This window comes from Quercus robur, chromosome 5, assembly GCF_932294415.1.
Source record: "Quercus robur chromosome 5, dhQueRobu3.1, whole genome shotgun sequence".
Classification (NCBI taxonomy): Eukaryota; Viridiplantae; Streptophyta; class Magnoliopsida; order Fagales; family Fagaceae; genus Quercus; species Quercus robur.
In genome coordinates, this window is record NC_065538.1 from 22,050,278 (window position 1) to 22,072,337 (window position 22,060).

The 22,060-nt window shown below is 37.7% G+C and overlaps 1 pseudogene; it reads right to left on the bottom strand.

The window, feature by feature from the left end:
- Window positions 1-13,094: 13,094 nt before the first annotated feature.
- LOC126727983 (hydroxyphenylpyruvate reductase-like) lies at window positions 13,095-21,270 on the bottom strand (annotated as a pseudogene).
- Between the last annotated feature and the right edge of the window lie 790 nt (window positions 21,271-22,060).

Genomic DNA, 22,060 nt, shown 5'->3' on the forward strand with positions numbered 1-22,060 from the left:
AATAAGAACAAATCTCTATCTCTTTATCTTGTTTGGATTTCTTTTTGTCATTTTTTGTCAATTGGTCATCTAGTAATATTTCTGTCTTTAAAGATGACAAACTTCTTTCAATTCTATAGATTCTTTCTTTATTAATATCTTTTAGGATAGTGACCTTTTTGGAAGAATGATTTTCTTTTAGGACAGGTGGTAAAATGAATCTAAAGAATATATCTTTTCCCAACACTTTAGTTTTAATTCCTTAATCTGTCACTAAAAAGGAGTAAAGTAAAACCATAAAGGGATTTTTTAAGATAACTTTTAAAGAGAGGTCTTTTAAAATAGCTTTAAAACATATGTGATCATTAGGTAGTTTATAATTAAGTATTTGAGTTAATCTTTCAGATGATCTTCCATAATACTTTAAAGGTATTAATCTTTCCTGCATACAATTCATGTTATTAGCATCTGAGTCTGTTAAAGCGACTTCTGCCAAAGAAAACTTTTTATTAATAATTCCTGTATCCATTTTTTGAAAAATAACTCTGTCAATTAAACTCAAAAAATTTTGTCTATTGCTATCAAATTTATTAATATCTATAACTTCTTTATTTGTAGGATGATCAGGGGAGTCTGTCATAGGATTAGAAAATACTTTTAAATTTATTATTTCTGCAATATTTTGTTTATCTATGTGAGTGGAATTATCTTCTTTAATTTCTTGCTTTACCATTTTTGCTTATGTCATTAAATCTTGTTGTGTTACTGGTTTTATATCTATGCCATTTTGTTTCTTTTTTGTCTTTTCTTTCTTAGCTTTTTCACATTTCATAACATGGTGTCCATATTTCCTACACTTAATAAAAGCAATAGGAATTTCTATAGAATCTTTCAATTTTAGCAAATAGTTTTTTTTGTCTTTTAGATGATTGGGTGAATTATCTATCAATTTCATTATTATGTCTTTCTGTTTCCCTTTTCTTTTATTAATTTTAAGTGGGTTGGTTGATTTTAATTCTTCCTTTTTCATTATTTGGTCTATTTCTTTTTGCTTAACATTAAATATTTCCATTAATTCATTTATTATGTCTTTCTCAAATTCTAATTTACTTATTCATTTTACATTTGTATTCTGTCTGTCACATTGTTTTTTGGTATGCCCGTATTCTTTACATTTATGACAAATAATATTTCTAATATGTGTGTCAAGTTTCTCATTATCTGATAACTCAGTAATCTCTAAAACTGTTATGTCCTTTTTCATTTCTTTTATCTTTATCAGTGAATTTAAAATTTCTATCTTTTTAGCCAATTCTACTAAACTATTGTCTCGGGTATAATCCATAGTTTTTTCAATTGATTTTAGTCTTTCATCAATTTCTTCTTTAAAACTATTACTCTTTTTGGAACTATCATCTTTTTCTTTTTTGTTGACTACTTTTATCAAGTCATCATTTTCTTTTTCTTTCTCCTTCCTTATCATGTTTCTTTCTTTATCTTTGTCTATGTCTCTTTCTATGCTAAACTCTTTATGTAGAGTTTCGTTTGGGTTGTAAGCCTCTTGCCTTTCAAAGTCTCTTACTTTTTCTATGTCTTTTCTTATATCTAACTTGTTCTTTTGTATTATAGTACTAGGATTCTTTTGTATTGTTTCTATTATGTCATCTTTCCTATTATTATTTTCTTGGCTTTCTATAGAACTTCTTACTACATGACTATAGTCTTTCTTTTCTATCAGAGTGGTCTCTAGAGTTTTTAAATTATTTCTCCCATCATCTTTTCTACATGTAATATTTATGAATCTGTTAGTGCTTACTAAACTACTATTTTTTCTATCATGCCAATTATCTATCACTAAAGATGATCTTTAATGGGGTTCAAAGTTTCTTTCTTGTTATGAATTTAAAGCTTTAATTTTTTTCATAAAGGTCCAAAAAACTGTCTATTCTATTATCTCTATCATTTTTTCTTTCTACAATGCTGGATCTTTCAATAGCTTCTAAAGATTCCAATTTTTTATTAATCCTATCTAAGAAACTATTATTATGTCTACCAGTCTGTCTATTGATTTTATCCCTTGTGTATGTACTCCAATTATTTGTACTATTATAATTATAATTATCCATATCACTGTCAGAGTCAGAATCAATTTCATAATCCATATTACCATTTAACCAACTATTGTCTATATCTCTCATGCTATAACCTTCATCATAATCTATATCATCATAGTCCATGTTTCTAATTAGTGTGTGCCTATCCTAAGTGTGAACAAGCAAACAGAAGATGAGCTAATAAACATATTTATTCTATTTCCAAGCAATTAATAATTACTAGCGCAACTATTACTAACCACTGGTATCCTTGTTATCGGGACCACCTCCTCGAGAAACTCCATTGCAAGACCACCCAAACACACGCCTGTCTGTTGACTAACAAAAACGGGCTAACCAACGTGAAACTATGGTTTGCCAAAGAGTCTTGAGGCTTACCAACGCGAAACTATGTTTCTAATTATTATTATTATTAAAGGGCATGTTTTGGTTCCTAAACCCAAAAGGTAGAAGGATTCAAGCCTAAAGAGCCCAGCACAAGGAATTTTTAGAGAGTGGGCTAGAAACTAAGCTTCAATGAGTTGGACAATAATCATAATGGATTGAAGATGACAAGAAAGCAAAGATAAACAAGTTTTGTACAAATAAAATCTTCCTTGACAAAGTCCGAGGAGAGCAGATCATGTATAGGCCTCTTTTCAATGTGATTACAAGTTCAGTTCTTATTGGTACAGTGTTTTTTTCTACAGATTCTCCGATCCTCCTTCATAATTAGGGCCTTTCTTCTTTATATTACCCTCCTTGCTTCATTCCTACCCTCCACGTGTAGATCAAGCTCCTGTCTTTTATCATTGTCCCATCAACACCTTCCTAAAGTCTTTAGGAATAGTTGTAAGGTTGAATATCACTGTTCAGGTATCACCTCCATATTAATGTGGCCAGAGAGTTAGCTACAGAGCTTTTAATGCAGTAATAGCAGCTTTCCCTTAGATATTTCTTATCTTCCCCTTGTCTTATTCATTCCTGATACTTATCCTTACCATTAGAACTGCCCAAAATGTTGCTCTTGTTGGCATGTCATCCTTTTTGACCTTTGCTCTATTTAGCCAAGGAGGCATTTTTCCTCGAACCACCTTCCTGAACCCTCATGACCAAACGCCTTCCTCCATTCACTAGCCCACACTTCTACATTAATGTTTACCTATCATCGGACTACTAACTGTCCTTGGATAGGGCCCACGGCCTAATATACATTTCTAGGCCTATCATCCCTACAATAGCCCCTCGAAATTCTCCTCTTTTTCTTCTTGGGAAAAAAGGAGGATTTCGATATTTCAATTACCCTACTCTTACCATACGTCACCTCTGTTTGCGCAGATGTCTTTTCAACTGCCCAAAGAACGCCCTGATGTTCCGGCATCTGGGATGCGCCTTCATTTAATTTCTACTGCTCCATGTTCCCCATGTTCTACGATACGATCTAGATCCAATGGCTAGGGATTTTACGGGAACTTGAGCGGGAGTTTTCCTGCTTGCTTTTCCTTCTCATATATATATATATATATATATATTGCTTAAACACTTTAACTACTTCACTTTTTGCACTCTCAAATATCAAGAGCTAGTCTGAGGAGCCCTTCTTCACTTTCGTAAGTCATCTTTAGCATTCTCTTCTTTTTATCTTCTCTTTCTCTCTTCTGTCTCTTCTTATTGCTTTCATTATTTCTTCCAAATGGGTAGATTCACCTACTTAGTAGATACTCTAGAGGGTATAGAGAGCTTCAAAGATCAATATCAAATCCCACTAGGGGTTTTGATTAAGTATTGTAAATAGGGGGAATGGCATGCCCGGAGGCAGGAGGGAGAAGTAGTAATCCCTATGATTGCTGTTAAGGACATATTTTGTGTAATTGGCTAATCCTTTGACAAAACGCACTTTATTTGTATTTGGGTAGATCTAGGATGTGTTTAATACTTCAAGAAACATGTTGTTCAAGTCTAGTATTAAAGCCATGAAGATTGGACCATGAAACAAGTGAAGAAAAGATGTTCACTAAAGCTGGACAGATAGCTCGACACCTACGGACAGATAGCTCGACAGCTACTCGATAGATAGCTATCTATCAAGGTTTAATGAGGCTCAACATATACTAACTATCAAGGTATCTATCAAGGTTACGGAAATTCAAATTTTCAGATCTAATTTTCGGCCCATGCTTATGTATTTGTGTAGGGTTTATTTTCTCACAACCCTAGCCATATATAAGGCTTATTTTAGAGGCCGTCACATATGAGAATACAAGGAGAACATATGCAAAAGGTGACCGATGCCTTATTCTCTCTAAAAGAAGCTATTGCGTCTTTGCACCTTAGGGTTTTGTAACCAAGTGCTTCTTGATCTTCATTATTGATGAAGTGAAGAACTTTGCAACCAACATCTTCTTCAAGTTGGTAAGTTAGTCACGTACTGGGAGCCGTGCATCATTGGTTAGTCACGTACTGGGATCCATGCAAAAAGGGTTCATATATTGAAGTGTTCAGAGGTTCTGAAGCGGTAGAAGGTTTCTGCTGTGAGTTCATCTACGGGGATTGTAAAGTCTAGGGACAAAGGTTTTTTACTAGATCTAAAACTTCTCTTCACTATAGTGGATTGCTTTTTGGGAAGGTTTCCCCCTAGGTTTTTTGATGTGAAACTAGGTTGTTTCATTGGTTTTCCTAGGTTATCATATCTTGTCTTATTTACTTTTTCGTTGCATGATTTTGACATGATATTGATGTTTATTTGTTTTAACAAGTTTTATTCATAATAAATCTAATTAACAACTTGGGTTTAAAACTTGTTAATTCTATTAACCGAGGTCTAAATTTCCCAACAATCACCTTTATAGAGGGAGGGATGAGAATCCCTATAGGTAGAATAACTAGGGATTATTTAATTACTCATGTACTCTCTCCCACCCAATGTGCTCCCAATATGTTTAGGATTTTAGGTAGCGTTGACGCCCTTAACGAAAAGATGGGTGTGAACATTACCCATCATGACGTTAACTGGATTTACAATCGTCATAAACTAACAGGGCAGGGGTATTACCTAAAAACCAGAGTCCTTGCAATTAGGCTAATATCGTGTCTCCCTAAATCTAAAAAGAGCATGAATAAGGACTTCTAAAAAGAGCATGAATAAGGACTTCTTAATCATCTTAGGGGAGTGACACGATGGGCTCCACTGTCCAACCAGAGAAGGGACACCAGGTGGGGTACTTTAGGCCTAGGTTTATGATTCTAACAATACTCTCTCTCTTTTTTCTCTCTTCTTCATTTTTTTTTTTTTTTTTAACATTCCCTTCACTCAATCTTTATAGTTGTATTCATAATTTTGTTGTGCTGATTTCTGACAATAATTTTGTGTTAATGGCTTCGTAGATAAGCACTCTGCCATTCCAAACTTTAGCCTAATCAACGAGCCAGACCTCATAAAAATACTCAAGGTCGAGATATTCGTCCACAAAGACAGGCAATTAAGAGCTACTTATCTCATCCTCGGCTACAATCCTCTGTTATCCAGTTTCTAGGCGCCCAAATACGTGATCAAGGTGAAGGACCATTGTTTGCACCTGATTAACGTTGTTGAACCTAGTTTTCTCAACCCAGGACCCACTCTAAAAGGTGTACAACAAGTGGAACTACCCTTGCAATACACTGCCGAGGACGAGGCAACCCCTTCCCAACCTGCGATCAAGGAAGAAGAAGAATTGGTGGAAGTCTCAGACTCCGAAGACGACTTCGAGGTCTTTAACCAGACCCAATCTCCAGAAGCCCCAACTGGTGACTTTAGTCATCTCCCTCCAGCCTAAGTAAGCCATAACCAGGGAGTTTCCACTATTCCAAACGCCATGGTGATACAATGGAAGACAAGATCAAGTCTTCTTGACCTGTTGGAGTCCCATGCTGGGGGAAATATGCCGAAAAAGGCAATCCAAGCTAAGCCCCCCACTCCTCCTTCTATCCAAGCTCCTCTACCCAACCCTGCTGACAAGAAGAGGAAACGAGAACAGAAGGGTAAGGGGGTGAGGGAGGAAGGAAAAGGCCTTCCTTCCAAGGAAACTGAGCCCTAAAGAGGGACCAAGCTTGCCAAGACAACATAAACAAGGTCCTCTAGTGAAGGAACCATTGTGGACCGAAGGCGTGACTGCCAAGTTGAAGTTCCAGCCTGGAATCCCTCCATGGTGTTGGATAGAGCTCCCTTACTTAGCGATGCTTCCATTCGAGATTTTCAGCACGAGAAGGCCAGATACATGGCCAACGCCGTGGAGCAAGCCCTCATGTTACCTGCTGACATGGCCGACCTTACGTCCATGAAGAAACACAAAGTGTTTCTTAGTCTGAAGAGGGACCTCGCATTAGTAAGTCTCATAATTGGTTTTTTTTTTTTTTTTTTTTTTTTTTTTTTTAACTTAAGGTCATTATTGTTTTTCTCTGATTATTATAATTCTTCCTTAATAGGCCGTTCAAGCTGTGCACAGGGCTAAGGAACTAGTGAACAGCTCCCATAGGAAAATGAAGGAGGAGGAAGGAAGGCACATTGCTGTTATGGACGCCTTTAATGTGGTCGAAAGGAGGATTCAGGAGCTGAAGAATAAACTAATCGAGGTTGATAGAGAGAAGAAAAGTGCTGATGTGCCCTGTACGTGGCTGAGAAGCAAGCAGAAGCTCATCGTAAATAGCTTCGCCAGACTGAGGAGTAGCTAACTGCAGCTAAGGAGCAGCTATCTGCAGCTAAGGAGCAAATAGGGACCCTAAAGAAGAAGCTGAGGCTGAAGGAGCCCTCAAGGTTGAAGTCTCGAGGGTATGTAGGACCTATTGCCTCCAAGTGTGGAACGAGGCCTTCAACCAAGCTAAGGTTGAGGCCTCCTCTACCCTTAGGAGAGTAGAGAATGTCTACTTCCCTACTGCCATCCACGCATCAAGTTCACTAGGCTCCAAGACTAACACTGTTTCCAAAGAGGCAGATTGTGACAAGGACAGCCCTGTCAGGATCCTCCCCTTCTCTAAGAGTCCTCCCATGGAAGCAGAACAAGTTTTTTTCCATGTAACTGTTACTTACATTTTCAAAGTATGTACTCATGTTGCCCTTTCCGAGGCTTTATCTAATGACAAATGCTACCTTTCTTTTATGCCTTATTACAATTGTGCAAAGCCAAATATAACTTCTATTCTACTCTACACTTAATTAATATTGTTAGGACATATGTGATTCACTTGTTAGGAACATATGTCACTATTTTATGTAATTGGCTTATCCTTTGATAAAACACACTTTACTTGTATTTGAGTAGATTTAGGAAGTGTTTAAATACTTCAAGAAACCATGTTTCAAGATTAAGTGCTGAAGCCTTCAAGTCTATCCAAGAAAACAAGCTGAAAGTGTAGAGTTACTAAAGCTCAACAGCTAGCATGTGTCGAGGTTTAAGAAGCTGTTTCAGCCCCGTGGCTCGACAGCTAGCTCGACAGATGCTTGATAGCTTTTATCTGTCAAGGTTTACAAAAACAAAATTTCTGATCTGTTTTTCTTGGAATCCGTGAATGTGTCTTTGGGCCTTCTTTTCTCCTAACCCTAGACATATAAAAGGATTATTTTAAGGGCCGTCAAACAGTTCACAAGTTGCACAAGCATTGAGCAAACTCTGTTCAAGCAAATTGTGACCAAAGACGAAGTTCTTGCCCTAGTTCATCTCTTTCTCTTGAAAAAGTTGTTGTGTATGTGCACCGTAGGGTTTTGTGACCAAGCATCTTCTTGATCTTCATCATGCTGATAAACTGAGGAACTTTGCAGCCAACAACCTTCTTAGTTGGTGATTGAAGTCACGTATTGGGATCCGCGCAATTGGTTAGTCACGTACTTTGGAGCCATGCATCGAAAGGAGGAACTATCACTACATAACAAGTCCAATTGGGTATTGGGGTAAGGGTTTAACTGTAGGTTGGTAAGGTACTTGGGATTCCTTTACTTGTAACCGCTTGTTGTGATAATAGTGGAGTTTTGGGAGTGGTGACCTGAAAATCACCCGATGGGGTTTTTACCGTTAGGTTTTTCCCTATTCGTAAACAAATCACCGTGTTATTTATTTTCCGCTGCATAATTAGTTTATTGGTGATTTGTTTGTGCTACCATGCATTTATATGTTAATTTGATTAATTAATAAACTTGGTTAATTAATCAATTAATTCATCACAAGGGGTCAATACGATTTTGCCCCGTCAAATATCAATATGATCTGCAATTTCTTTCAATTCATGATATAATCTCATTCTGGATCCTAATAAGTGGTTACTCAAGTGATAACATAATTACCACAGTCTATGCACCCAATAACATTATAAGTTAAGTCTTTAAGACCTACAACCTTTAACAAAATGCATTCTTGACTTCAAAAACATACCTTATACACTTGAGACAAGTAATTCACTTGACTATAGGTGCTTTAGGCTCTTCTCCTTGACCTTAAATAATGGTAGATCGTGCACTTACTTATAGTTTCACCTGCTTATCCATTTAACAGCAAATCAAGACTGTAGTGGGTGTTAATTTACCCAAAGTATATGGCCGAGGAGCCAAATGTTACTCTAGTTCTATTTAACTCCTAGAGAGATAATGAGCAGTTTTACCAAGGTGAGTGATCCGAGGAACCATACATGATTAAAGTTCTGTTTAATACTTAGAAAAATAATGAGAAGTATTAATTTACCCAAGATATGTGGTCCGAGGAGCCAGGCATGACCAAGGTTCTATTTAATACTTAGACAAATAATAAGAAGTATTAATTTACCCAAGGTATGTGGTCTGAAGAGCCAGGCATGACCAAGGTTCTATTTAATACTTAGACAAATAATAAAAAGTATTAATTTACCCAAAGTATGTGGCTCGAGAAGCTAGGCATGACCAAGGTTCTGTTTAATATTTAAACAAGTAATAAGAAGTATTAATTTACCCAAGGTATGTGGTCCGAGGAGTTAGGCATGACCAAGGTTCTATTTAATATTTAAACAGATAATAAGAAGTATTAATTTATCCAAGGTATGTGGTCCGAGGAGATTTATTTATCAAAGCACCATGACATTTACAAATACACCACACCATTCTTTTTCTTTTTTTGACTTGTCAGACCTTAACTCATCAAATCGGTACTATTCCGGCTATGCAGAAACTTGTCCCACCAAGCCTAAAATTCTGTAGATTCTATCTCCTTTCAACGTAACAAAAGGCATAGATAAGATTAAATTGAACATAAAACAGCGTCTAGTTTACTGAAAATAAATCCAAACTTTTCTTCGTTTGTATTATTAAAACTCTTGAATAATTAAATAGTTTCACTACTAGCCAAAATACCCACATAGAAAAATACTCTAATTCTAAATAAAACTTAGATTTGACAAGAAAGAAATTCTTAAGCTCTTACCTCAATTGTGCAGTCAAACCTTTTTTACTGGAGTAATTTGGGTAGTCTACACTCTTAAAATATCTCTGCATATATGTTGACATAATAAGCTTATATAGCTAGGGTTTTAACCTTATTTTCTAAAATCCCCTTAGAAATATTAATTATAAAATTGACCCCATAAAAAAATTTACTTAAATAACCTTCCTTTTAATTTTTTTTTTTTTTTTTTTTGGGTATTACACCTTCACTACATGATATTCGCAAAACAGAGTTGTATACATTACATATATTCATCAAAATAAAGCCATCAACTAATTCTTGCATTCCCCAGAACCAAAATTGCATTTGGAATTAGCCAATTGAAATTTTGAAATTGAAAAAAAAGTTAATAACTATAGTGGTATTCCATTGGGATGGTTTGGGTTAAACTACACAAAGACCTCCCTGACTGTCATTCTAAGGGGTCAAAAAGCTAATCCCTCCTTAATGGCATAGCAAACTTGAGATATTTCTTGTACTCCATTCCTTAATCCCCATCTCTTATGTAAGCAGAAAGTTAATGGAATCAGTCCATTTGGAGAGTAGCCCGGAACATTTATCAACTTGATAAATCTCCTTGAAAACTGCACATCTTGCATATAAAATAGCTCAGTATTAACTATTAAGCTTCATAGTTTCTAACAATTATTCACTTATTTTCACAAACAATTTCTGTGCATTTCCCAAAAAAAAAAAAATTGAAATTAAACAAAATAAGGAACTACTGCCAATCCCAAACCACAATACAAAAGGGATTACATTAAACCCAAACCAAATAATGGGTGAATCTTAGAAAACCAAACAAAATTGTTAAATTCATGTGTTTCTAGGCTTCCCTACGTTGTTTTCTATAATCTTAAACTCAAACCAAATTGTTAAATTCCAATGAAGTTGATTTTTTGTAAAGAAATCAAGCCAAAAAAATTCCAATGAAGCTTCTTTGATTAGGTGACCTTTGGCAAAGAAATCAAGGATAAGGGAAAAATGATCATAATACTAGATCTATAATCACTTTTTTTTTTTTTTTGGTTGGGCATCTGAAATCTAGATGAATTTATATGCTAGAAAGACAATCTCAAGAAACAAGATAATTTTTTTCCCCTTAAACAAGATAATTTATATGGGTGGATCTTGATGTTTCTAATGAAGATATGCAAGGTTCAAATATCACAATCTCAATGTAGAGATTGATGACAACCATGTGAGATTGGAGGTTGGCCAAGGTTGGCGGCTTGGTGAGAGTCAACTAACAAGATTGGCGGCAGCTTTGAGAGTGGGCTAGTGGTGTCTAAGGTGGCAAGATCAGGGGCAATATCTGAGGCAAGATCGGACATGAAAGTGAGAGAGGAAAGGCTGAGGGTGAATGTCTGAATGAGAGAAGAAGAGAGGTTGAGAAAGTGAAGTACACAGGTGAGAGGAGGGAGAAAAGTAGAATAAAAAAAATTAAAAGATTTAGAATTTTTGTCTGTACAATTGTATTATTAGAATTGTGCTGTTTACAAGTGCTAAAGCTTTTAACATTTAAAATAGGGCAAAACTTAGGTACAGTACCTTAGGTTCCCTATTTAAAATTTTGACATCTATCCAATTTAACAGACCAGGCAAACGGCGTTAATATTAAAAATTCTTTTTTTTTTTCCCCTTCTTCCTTCTTTTTCCCGTACCCACAACTTAAAATCTCCAGTTTTCTCTGTAACCAAACGGGAAAGATCAAAAAATAAAAGCAGAACTGGGTTTCAAACCAAAAAACACACACAAGAGAGAAAGAGATCCAAAAGCGGGGAAAGGGGGTGAGGCTCAGATTGGGGCGGAGGCGGAGGACGAAGGGACAGTGAGCGGTGGAGGAGGATGAGTAGGAGAAGTAGCAGACAAAGAAGGGAGATGTAGGGTCGAGTGCGAGTGGTGGTGGTGGTGGTGAGAAACCTCGCCATGAGTGTAGTCGCTGAGGGCGGCGCCGGTGTTCTTGAGATACGTGGCGTAAGAAGAGTGCACAACAGCGAAGGCATTGCGTGCAAAAACTGCCTCTTTCATGTAGAGCTTTCGATCTTTGCATCGAGACACGACTTCTTCATTCCTGATCTTGGATTGACTACCTTCTGGTTTTTTTTCTCTCTTTCTTCTTTGAATTTCAGACACACATAGAGAGCAAAGAGAGAGCAAAAACCCAAATTCGATTGGGTTTAGAAATGGGGATTGGGATGAAAACTCGAAAGAATCAAAGACGTAAAAGACAGATTAGTAGAAGTAAACACATACACACACACCGAGAAAGAGAGAAAGAATCATAGATTAGAAAAGAAAGAAAGAAAGGAAACAGATACACGCATACACAGTTCACACACCGAGAGAGAGATATGAGATATTCTTTCTTTCTTTCTTTCTTTTCTTTTTTTAACGCCGTTTGCCTGGTCTGTTAAATTGGACAAATGTCAAAAATTTAAGTGAGGAACCTAAGGTACTGTACCTAAGTTTTGCCCTTTAAAATATGTGATGTGTAAGAGGTTTTAGTGTTTGGTGTGTGAAATGTCAAATTTTTTGGCATTTGGCATACACCGCACAAAACTTGTAAATAGTGGCATTAATTTAATGCGAGGTTATAGTATCATCACCAGGTCCACCTCTAATAAATTCTTGCAATTTTTATAAAGATATTTTGAAGCGCGTAAAGTCCATTTTCTAATCTTGATAACCCGCTTTCTTTTCTTAATAATCTATAGGAGCAGGTTCTTTTAACTTGATATGCTAATGGCACATGAACTATAATATTATATGTTCGGATACAGTGTAAAAAATGAATAAAGGCTCATGACTGATGAGTACCAAAACTGGAAAAAGTGACAAATAAATTGTGTATCTTAGGATCAGAAAGTCTTTTGTATGAAATAAAATACGTAACTATTGAAGAATATTCCAAGAAAGTGATTTCATCCTTTTCTATCTCTTCACACACACACACACAAAGGCTAATAGCTTGGCCCATGGTCTTGCAGTCTGGGCAAAGCTTAATAATTCTCATTGGCTCAAGTCTTCAATCTCAGATTGGGTTTATTTCCTCCTCATTGGAAGCAGATGAACTGGGCCGAGACAGCATTTTGTGACTTTTTATTTCTCTGTTAAATACAGTCACCTTACTAAAAAAGTCAAAACAAAACAGACAATTTCACTACAAAGACAAAATCACAAAGCAATAGCCACCAAGCCACTGCAAGAAAATAAATTGAAGATGTGAAATCTCTAGACTCGTCATGCTGTGTCAATTTATATTGCAATCACAATATAAATTCATAGTTTAATTACTCTACAAATCCATATAAACAGTTGGAGGCAGATGAATGATGATAATGGTAAATATGTTGTGAGGGGAGAATATAGCTAGCAACTTTCTATGACTGCATGACTGAAGTTAAAATATCCTAAAGCTAAGGAATAAGAAAAATATGCCACTGCCTTTTTTTTATATGAAAATTCTTTTACTACAAAATGCTGGTGAAGAGAATAATGTTTCAACACATTAACATCTAAATCAGTAATGACAGAAAAACAAAGCCCAAAATACCCAACTGCTCATGCCCATGTACCTTCCCTAAAAGTCTACCAGAGTTAAAAGAGGCTTGTTTTGAAAGTATGCTTCCAAGTTCATGACCACAAGGTCTGCCATTGCCTTGCAGGCTTCCAGTCTCACTCCCCACGAGGCAGGAGGATTACATTTTCAAGCCCAAACAGTTGTTCAGGAACCTCTGGCTCATTTTCAAACACATCAAATGCTGCCCCACCCAGCCGGCCTTCAAAAAATGCTTTTTTTTATATAAAAGAACAATGTGTTTACGATTGTAAACTCACTGCCCTTGAAACAAATACAATCAAATCATAAGGAAATTCTAATAGAGATAAGGAATTCAGACAAGGAACTACAATGCATAAGACCCCAAATACGAGACCACTCAAACAAAGTCCTAACAAGCAGATTCTTCAACAAATCTATAGGTCTCTCAATGTCCTCAAAAGTTCAGGCATTGCGTTCCTTCCATACTAACCACATAAAAACATGCTGGTACCATATTCCAAACATTTGAACAATAAGTTCCCAACCAATTCCTCCAAGCAAAAAGAAGAGAAACAATTGTACTCGGCATCACCTACCGAACCCCAAACATAATAAGGACATCATTCCACAAACCAAATGCAAACTTACAATGAAGCAAAAGGTGATCCACAGTTTCCTCATCACACCTACATAGACAACGCCAATAAACAAGGGGCAATATCTTCTTAACAAGGTTATCTATTGTAAGAATCCCACCCCTAGCAGTAGTCCATAAAAAGAAAGATACCCTTAGGTACCTTAACACACCAAATGCTCTGTCAAGGGAAAGAAACAAAAAGGGCTTTCAATAAAGAAATATAAAAGGATTGCACATCAAAAACACCACTATGATTCAACTGCCAAATCAGGATATCATCACCCTCCCCCCTAGGTATCCTAGGAGAAACATGCTCAAAGAAAGAATAAAATCTCTACATCTCCCATTCATTAAAGTTGCAACGGAAAAGTAAGTTTCAACTCCTACCTCCCCCATCTAATGCAAAAATAACCATGTCAAAAATCAGAGCTTCTTGAACCACAGCACATGCAAACAATTCCGGGTATAACTCTTTCAAAGAAATAGGACCACTCCAAGGGTTGTACTAGAACCAAATACAAGTGCCCTCTCCCACTACATACACCACATGACTGAAGAAATTGTCCGCACCCTTCCTAATATTCTTCCATAACCCATGAGTCCCTCTAACAACTCTAGTGCACCAACCTCCACTAACCTCCCCATATTTGGTGGCTATTACCTGACGCCATAAATGGGTAGCTTCCTTCCCAACTCACCATAGCCACTTCCCAAGTAGAGCTTGGTTAAAAAGCCCAATCTTCCGAATCCCCAAACCACCTACCTCCACTAGCCAAACAACCTTATCCCAAGCAACAAGAGGATATCTAAAAACTTCATTAGATCTCCCCCAAAGGAAATTCCTCTAAATCCTCTCTAATCTGTCCACTATATGTTGTAGAATTGTAAACAAGGATAAATAATAACTTGGGAGACTCAACAAAATACTCTTCAATAAAGTAAGCCTACCTCCTTTTGACAAATACAACCGCTTCCAACCAGAGAGCTTTTTCTCCACCCTTTCTATAATAGAATTCCAAATCAAAGCATCCTTAAAATGAGCCCCAAGAGGCACTCCCAAATAAGACACGGGCAAACAACCAACCTTACAACATAAAATACGAGCCAAAGCATCCAAATTCCCAACCTCACCAACTGGCACAATTTCACTCTTGCCAACATTTACTTTTAAGCCTATAGTAGCTTCAAAAAAGATCAACACCATCTTTATATATAATAATTGTTCCCTAGATGCATCACAAAAAAGAATAGTATCATCAGCAAACAGAAGATGAGAAATATGCAAACCTCATTGCGCATTGGGGCTTGCTTGGAAACCCCTAAGAGAGTCACCCTCTCTTGTCTTTTTCAATAACCTACTCAGTACCTCCATCACCAACAAGAGCAAAAGTGGAGATAACGGATCTACTTGACAAAGACCACGCAAGCTACCAAAAAAGCCAACCGAGGACCCATTAGTAAGCACTAAGAAACATACTGTAGAGATACAAGCCTTCATCCATCTCCCCCACTTCTCCCCAAAACCCATCATCTCAATAAGGTAAAACAAAGCATTTCAATTACATGATCATAAAACTTCTCTATATCCAACTTGATAATCACACTCGAAACACCACTTTTCAATCTACTATCCAAACATTCGTTTGCTATGAGAACAGAGTCAAGAATCTATCTACCCCCAACAAAGGAATTCTGGGAGTTAGATATAAGTTTTTCCAATACACTTCGAAGCCTGTAAGCCAACAACTTTGACAAAAGTTTGTACAAACTTCCCTCAAGGCTAATAGGGCAAAAATCTTTAATATTGACAGCATTAGTCTTCTTGGGTAGCAAACACAAAAAAGTAGCATTAAGAGATTTCTCAAAGATGCATTAGCTATGAAAGTCCGCAAAGAAAGCCATAACATCCTCTTCAATCACACACCAACACTTTTGAAAGAAAGCGATGGTAAAGCCATCAGGACCAAGAGCCTTATCACCCTCAGCCTCCCAAAGAGCCACAATGATCTCCTCCCTATCAAATTCCCTTTCAAGAGAAAACCTATCAGACTCATCCAAACTAGCAAATTCTAACCCATAAATAGTGGACCTCCAAGATTTAGGGTCCGTTTGGATACAACTTATTTTTACTGAAACTGAAAACTGAAAACACTGTAGCAAAATAATTTTTAAATGTGTGAAAAAGTATTGCTCACTCTTTTTTTTTTTTGCTGTTCATATGCCTTGGTGCATTGTTCATGTCCCATGAATAGTGCACCAAGCGCTAGTCTATTTATAAAAAAAAAAAAAAAAAAAAAAAAAGGCAAACGTGGGTTTGGAAACGCGGATCCAAACCCACACTTAGGTTCCTAATAGAGACTCTTATAAAACCCCACCACCTAATCATGAATATCTGACTCAGCTTCATACATAATGCCATCGACCTCCACAGCCCTAATGGTATTAACTCGTCTATGTGAATTGGCAAGCTGTGGAAAAACCTAGTGTTATTATCCCCCTCTTTTAAGAACAAAGCCCTTTACTTCTACCTCTAAGAAATCTCCTCCAAAGAAGCTAAAAACTCAATCTCTACCTTGATCTCTATTTTTCTTGTTTTGTCTGCCGTACAAAACACTTGCATACCTTCTCTCATATCAAGATCCAACAGCTCAAACAACAAACATTTTTTTTCTAAAATGCACATCCCTGAAAAAATGTTTATTCCAATACTTCGAGTCTCCTTTAAGAGCCTTGAATTTACACGCTAGAACATAACTAGGGGACCCCACAAAATGATATTAGTTCCACCAGCACCAAACTCGATCCACAAAACCCTCTGCTTTAAGCCACATATTCTCAAACTTAAAGGGACTTTTCCCCCTCGCCATGCCTCTTGCCTCCACGAGAAGGAGACAATGATCTGAAACCACACAAGGGAGAGGCCTTTGAATCACATCCAAGAAGTGATCCTCCCAATCAGCTGAAACCAAAACTTTATCTATATGAGACATAGAAGGGTTCACAGAGTCTCTAAACCATGTATACTCACCCCCGACCAAAGGTAGATCAACCAAAAAATTCCTCTCAATAAAGTCTAAAATTTTGAACATGGCTAGACTAAACAAAGTACTACCAAGACGCTCTATCGGATATCTAATAATGTTGAAATCACCAAAAACACACCAAGCTAAACTCCATCTCGCTCTCACACTATCGAGCTCTGCCCATAAAGCATCCCTTAAACCGGCATCATTTGGGCCATAAACTCTCGTACATATCCAAACAAAACCATCTACCACACCCTTCAACAAGACAGAAATAGAAAAGCTACCCACCACACAATCAATTTTCTCATACACCCTTGTGTCCTAGGTCACAAGAATACCTCCCGCTATGTGAATGGCATCCAAAGCCACCTAATCTACAAAAGAGTTGCCCCAAAGACTATTCACAACAAAAGAATTGGTACAGTCCAATTTGGTTTCTTGAAAACACACTACATCACACTTCCATTCCTTGAGTAAATTCTTCACAGTGTCCCTCTTATGAGGATTGTTAAATCCCCTCACATTCCAAGATAAAAGTTTCAAATTCATGGGCAACCATCAGAGCCCAACCCATTGAACTTCACAATCTCTCTGGTTCGTTTACCAACTTGCCCATTGTAATTAACTGTAGAAATTAAATTCTGTAATTCCCTTATACCTTTTTTAGAGGAAAAAGCAATGCAGCAAAGACTACCTGCAGCAGCTTGTTTCTCCCACACTTTCTCAAGTTGTTGAAAAAAATCAACACGCTACCTCTCATAAGAATCAATGGGGAAACCCACCCACTTAACAAAGCCCTTAACCATCTTACTTACCCAAACTGAAGGTTCCAAGTCATCCTCCACAGAGATGTCATCTGGGTCATCTTCCTCTGTCATTAAAACCAGACCCCCATTAGGATCTCATTGAGCCAGAGGTACAAATTCCATCAACTTCCAATCCTCCTCATCCTTATCTGACCCTGTGGGATTGACCCAATTCAACAACAAAGTCTCTTCTTTGAGAGTATCAAAAACCAACTTAGAAATAGGAGAGAAACGATTTTGTTCCAATAAAGACTGATGGCGAAACACATCGACAGTCTTCAATAGAGTCGTCAAACACACCGCAATTGAAGAATCCATAGTATCAGTGAAGCTGGGTTGACCATCGAAGTTCGAAACATGCGAAACCTCCACAACCCCACTGATCAGACATTCCATCGCTAGGACATCGAAAACTGAGACAGTAGAAGAAACCCCCCACCTTGACACCACTGCCTGGATAGTCTGTCGAAACAAAACCTGTATGCACAGCCACATCGGAACCCTCATTGGATATTGAGAGATCCCCTCCCATCTCACTGGTACATGGAGCCACTAGCAGTGACTTCTCGGCAAAGTCATGGGATATTGAGAGATCCCCTCCCAATGTAGAAAAAGTTGGGTTTCATCAATGAGTGGACCTTGTCCAACGTTGATGATAATGCCACCCCCCCCCCCCCCCCCCCCCGGGCGGGGTGGCCAATGCATCAATGACTTCACAGTTAACACTTAACAATGTGGCAGGTTTCATCTGAGAGATTGCATGCCAAAATGAGAACAATTTGAGGCAAAGTCAACAATAGTGGAACGGTATTTGTAATTTGGATATTGTTTTTCAGCTCTAGAGCAGTAACTGATGGGGCAACCAAATGCTTCAGCTCTCTTCGCAATTGCTAAACCAATCCAGCACAACCCAACAATTCCAACTGATTGACCAATGAACTGAAAAAGACAAACAAACAAATGAATAGAATGGAAAAAGAAAACTTCCAGTATAGTAAGACTGTATGTACATAAGGGAAATAAAGATTAATAAGAAATTTATTATTATCAAGAAAATTCAAGTTTAAAACACTTACAGCTCAACAACCAATCAAAACCAAAAGACTAGGGAATAAAGATCAAAAAGAAATTTATTATCAGGAAAATTCAAGTTTCAAACCACTTACAACTCAACAACCAATCCAAACCAAAACAACCCCCCAATCCCAAAGGAAAAATTGGAAAAAAAACCCGCACACAGAAAAGATACACAAACCTTTGTTGCCAATTTGAAATCCCCTTTCTTTCATGCCCCAGTCCTCACAAAACGACCTGCCACAAAAATCCTCAACACCACAATGTCAACCCTATTGCCATGTCTGCAACATCATCTGTTAACACATTGGGTGTATTTGTAACATGAATTCCCTTTTCTTTACATTTCACCAAATCAATCTTATCGAACCCAATGTTGTAAGCCAAAACAATCTACAATTTAGGCAAAGAATCAATAAGCTCAGCATCAGCACCATTCCATATGCTTGCTACTACTGCTTGTTGAAAGTTCAAAAACGTGTACAAAACACCTTTGAACGTTTAGACCCCCAAAATACAACTTAACCAACTCAAGCAATATGTCAAACAACTAGTGTGCGGAAACTTAACACATGCTATAATATGAAATTGGTTATAAACTATCTAAGCCATAACAAAATAAAACCACAGCAGATAATGTAAAGGCAAAGATAGAGAGGAAGGAAGATGCAAACACAAAGACAACACGCGATGTGTTATCGAAGAGGAAACCGAAGTCCTCGGCGAAAAACCTCTCCGCCGCCCTCCAAGCGGTAATCAATCCACTAGAAAATACAGTTGGGATACAAGGACAGCAATAGACCCTCCAAGCCTAATCTACCCAGTGCACCTAAGCCCTCCAAGCTTCTTGCTCCAACGAGGTTGCGCCGAACCTTTTTCTTTTCTAGCTTCCCGGATTCCGCTACTAGACCGTAGCATCAACCAATGAAGATTGGCTCCTTCCTAACTGCTTCCCAGAAATCCAAACAACTGTCACACAGTGATGATGATGGTGAGAACCAGGTTTGGTATAATGCCTCTCAAGGATTTGACAATGGAGAGGAAGAGAGTTGAGGAATTTGAAGAGACTCTAAGGTAGAGATTGTGGGTGAAGCAATCTGGTTTTTCTTTAGGGTTTCTCTCTCAAAATTCTCTCTGGAAGCTCTCTTTCAATCGTGGGTTAAAGGGGTATTTATACTGGAGTGGGAGAGGAATGTGAAACGTCAGGTTTTACAAAACAGGGGTGGCTCGCGGCTTGACCTCGCGGCTTGACCAAGTTGCGATATCCAGTCGCGAGTTAACCGTATGGCCAGTTGTCCTGTTTTGTCCTGTAGTGCTCCAGCTAGCATGACTGTTCATCTTCCAGCATGCTTGGCACGTGTGCAGCTTCTGGCGGCTTGCAGCCGCGAGTCCACCCGCGAGTCCCAGCCGCGAGTCTCTGTTTTCTTGTACACTCTTGAGCAAACTTCACTCTATCTCACTCACTACCCTTACAACAAACCCACCTAAATACAAGGTTACTAAATGCTGAATTACGAGCAAATTTGGCACGGAATAAAGCCAATTAGATGGTTGAATAAATTCAACCTTACAATCTCCCCCTTTGGCTATTCCGTGACAAAACCCTAAAACAGACTCTAGACTTAACATGTGAGTTGGGAACAGTTGAACAAAACTCACTCACACCTAACTCTAGAAGCTGTGAAGCACTTGAATCATATGAACATAATACTTCTGAAACACAACAATACACCATGATCATTGTAAGCAGAAAATTATAAATGCATATGAAACAGGCAAATATGAGATCAAGCAAAGATGGAGTTAATAAACAAACCATGGCTTGATCAACCAAGTGAACACCACAAGGTAGTGATCACAGTGCTCATTCACACTTGGAATGAACACAAGAACATACAAGTTAACAAGCACAAGGCAAGACACTTGTATGCTCAACACTCAACCAATGCATAACACACAAGGCATATGCATCTAAGAACAATCCTACAAGGGCACAAGAGTGACAGTACATAAACCAAAATGCAGAACATTTAGATTAAAGTACTGATTTCAACATAGCATAAAGGCTGCACTAAGCAAGGTACATACCATAAAGCCTACAATCTATGCATAAAACATAAACCCTAAAAGCTTACAAAAGCACATGGGTACAAACCAACAAAAACATTCTGAATAACATCATCAAAAAATATTAAAGTTTAAACCAAGAGTATAAGTTATGAATTAGAAACAGCTATACACAAAATACCCAAAAACATAAGCATATATAAACAAAGTTTCTGAATATGATAACTATGACAACTCCCCCTCAACACATTACTCCCCCTTAAGATTTGCTTTTCTGCTTTTCATCATCAATGACATAATTTCTCCCCCTTTTTGACCGGAATGGCCAAAGGGTCAGTGGTCATGCTGAGTTGTGAAGCTGTCAAGTTTAGCAGCCAAGACATCAATCTGGTCTTGCATGGCTCTCATTTTGTCAGAGTGCTCAGTTTGGACTGCCCTGATCCCATCAAGCCTTTCCAGAATGATCTGGAAAGCATCTGGAGGTGTATCTGCAGAAGTTAAAGCTCTGTGTCTTTTGCCACTCCTCCTAGGTGTTGAGGTTGATGCATGCCCTGCTGCCTCTGCTTCTGTTTCCATTGGGACAGCCTCTCCTTCATCACCTTCATCTTCTTCTCCTAGAAGCCTAACACTTATCCTTTTGCAGGTAAGCTTATTAATTGCAGAGGGTGTGGACATGGGACTGATGTCTTGAGGGATTGGAACACCCTTCCTTCTAAAAATCCTCATTAGCAAACTGGGAAAGATCAATTTAGGCCTAGAGGTTGTTCTAGTTTCATCCACAATGGTGTCATAAATGTGGGAACTTATGTCTATGAAATTCTTTTCTTTGAGATCCATCAGAAAAACTGCTCTAGCACAATTGATTGTAGTCAATTTCTTAATGGGATAGAGGTTAAACATCATGATTATTGTAAGGCACCTCATGTCCACTGGAAAGGCAGTGGTATTCAAACATTTCTCTTCTCTCTGCCCACCTATCCTTTGTTGAACTGTTTCAATAGAAACACTCATATCCTTGTAATTGATAAATTCTTCATCATCTAATCCTTCAAGCCCTAATGCATCATCTATGACATGAGCATCCAAGACAAATTCTTTACCTCTCACCCAGCAACTTAATTCATTCTCCTTTATCACAGCATTTGAATAAAATTCCCTAATTAGGGGTTCACACACAACAGGGAAACCACTCAGAAGCTTTTCCCATCCTCTTCCTTCAAAACAGCTGGGAATAAAGGTTTGTCTTAAGTCCTCCAAATCTACAAATCTTTCTTGAATGATTCCTGCATTCAAGAAGTTATCCTTGTATCTCTCAAAGTGATGAACTGATCTAAACAGTTTAGAATCCATCTTTAATCTTTTGTCAGCCTTCTTTGCAGTAGATTTCTTCTTCTG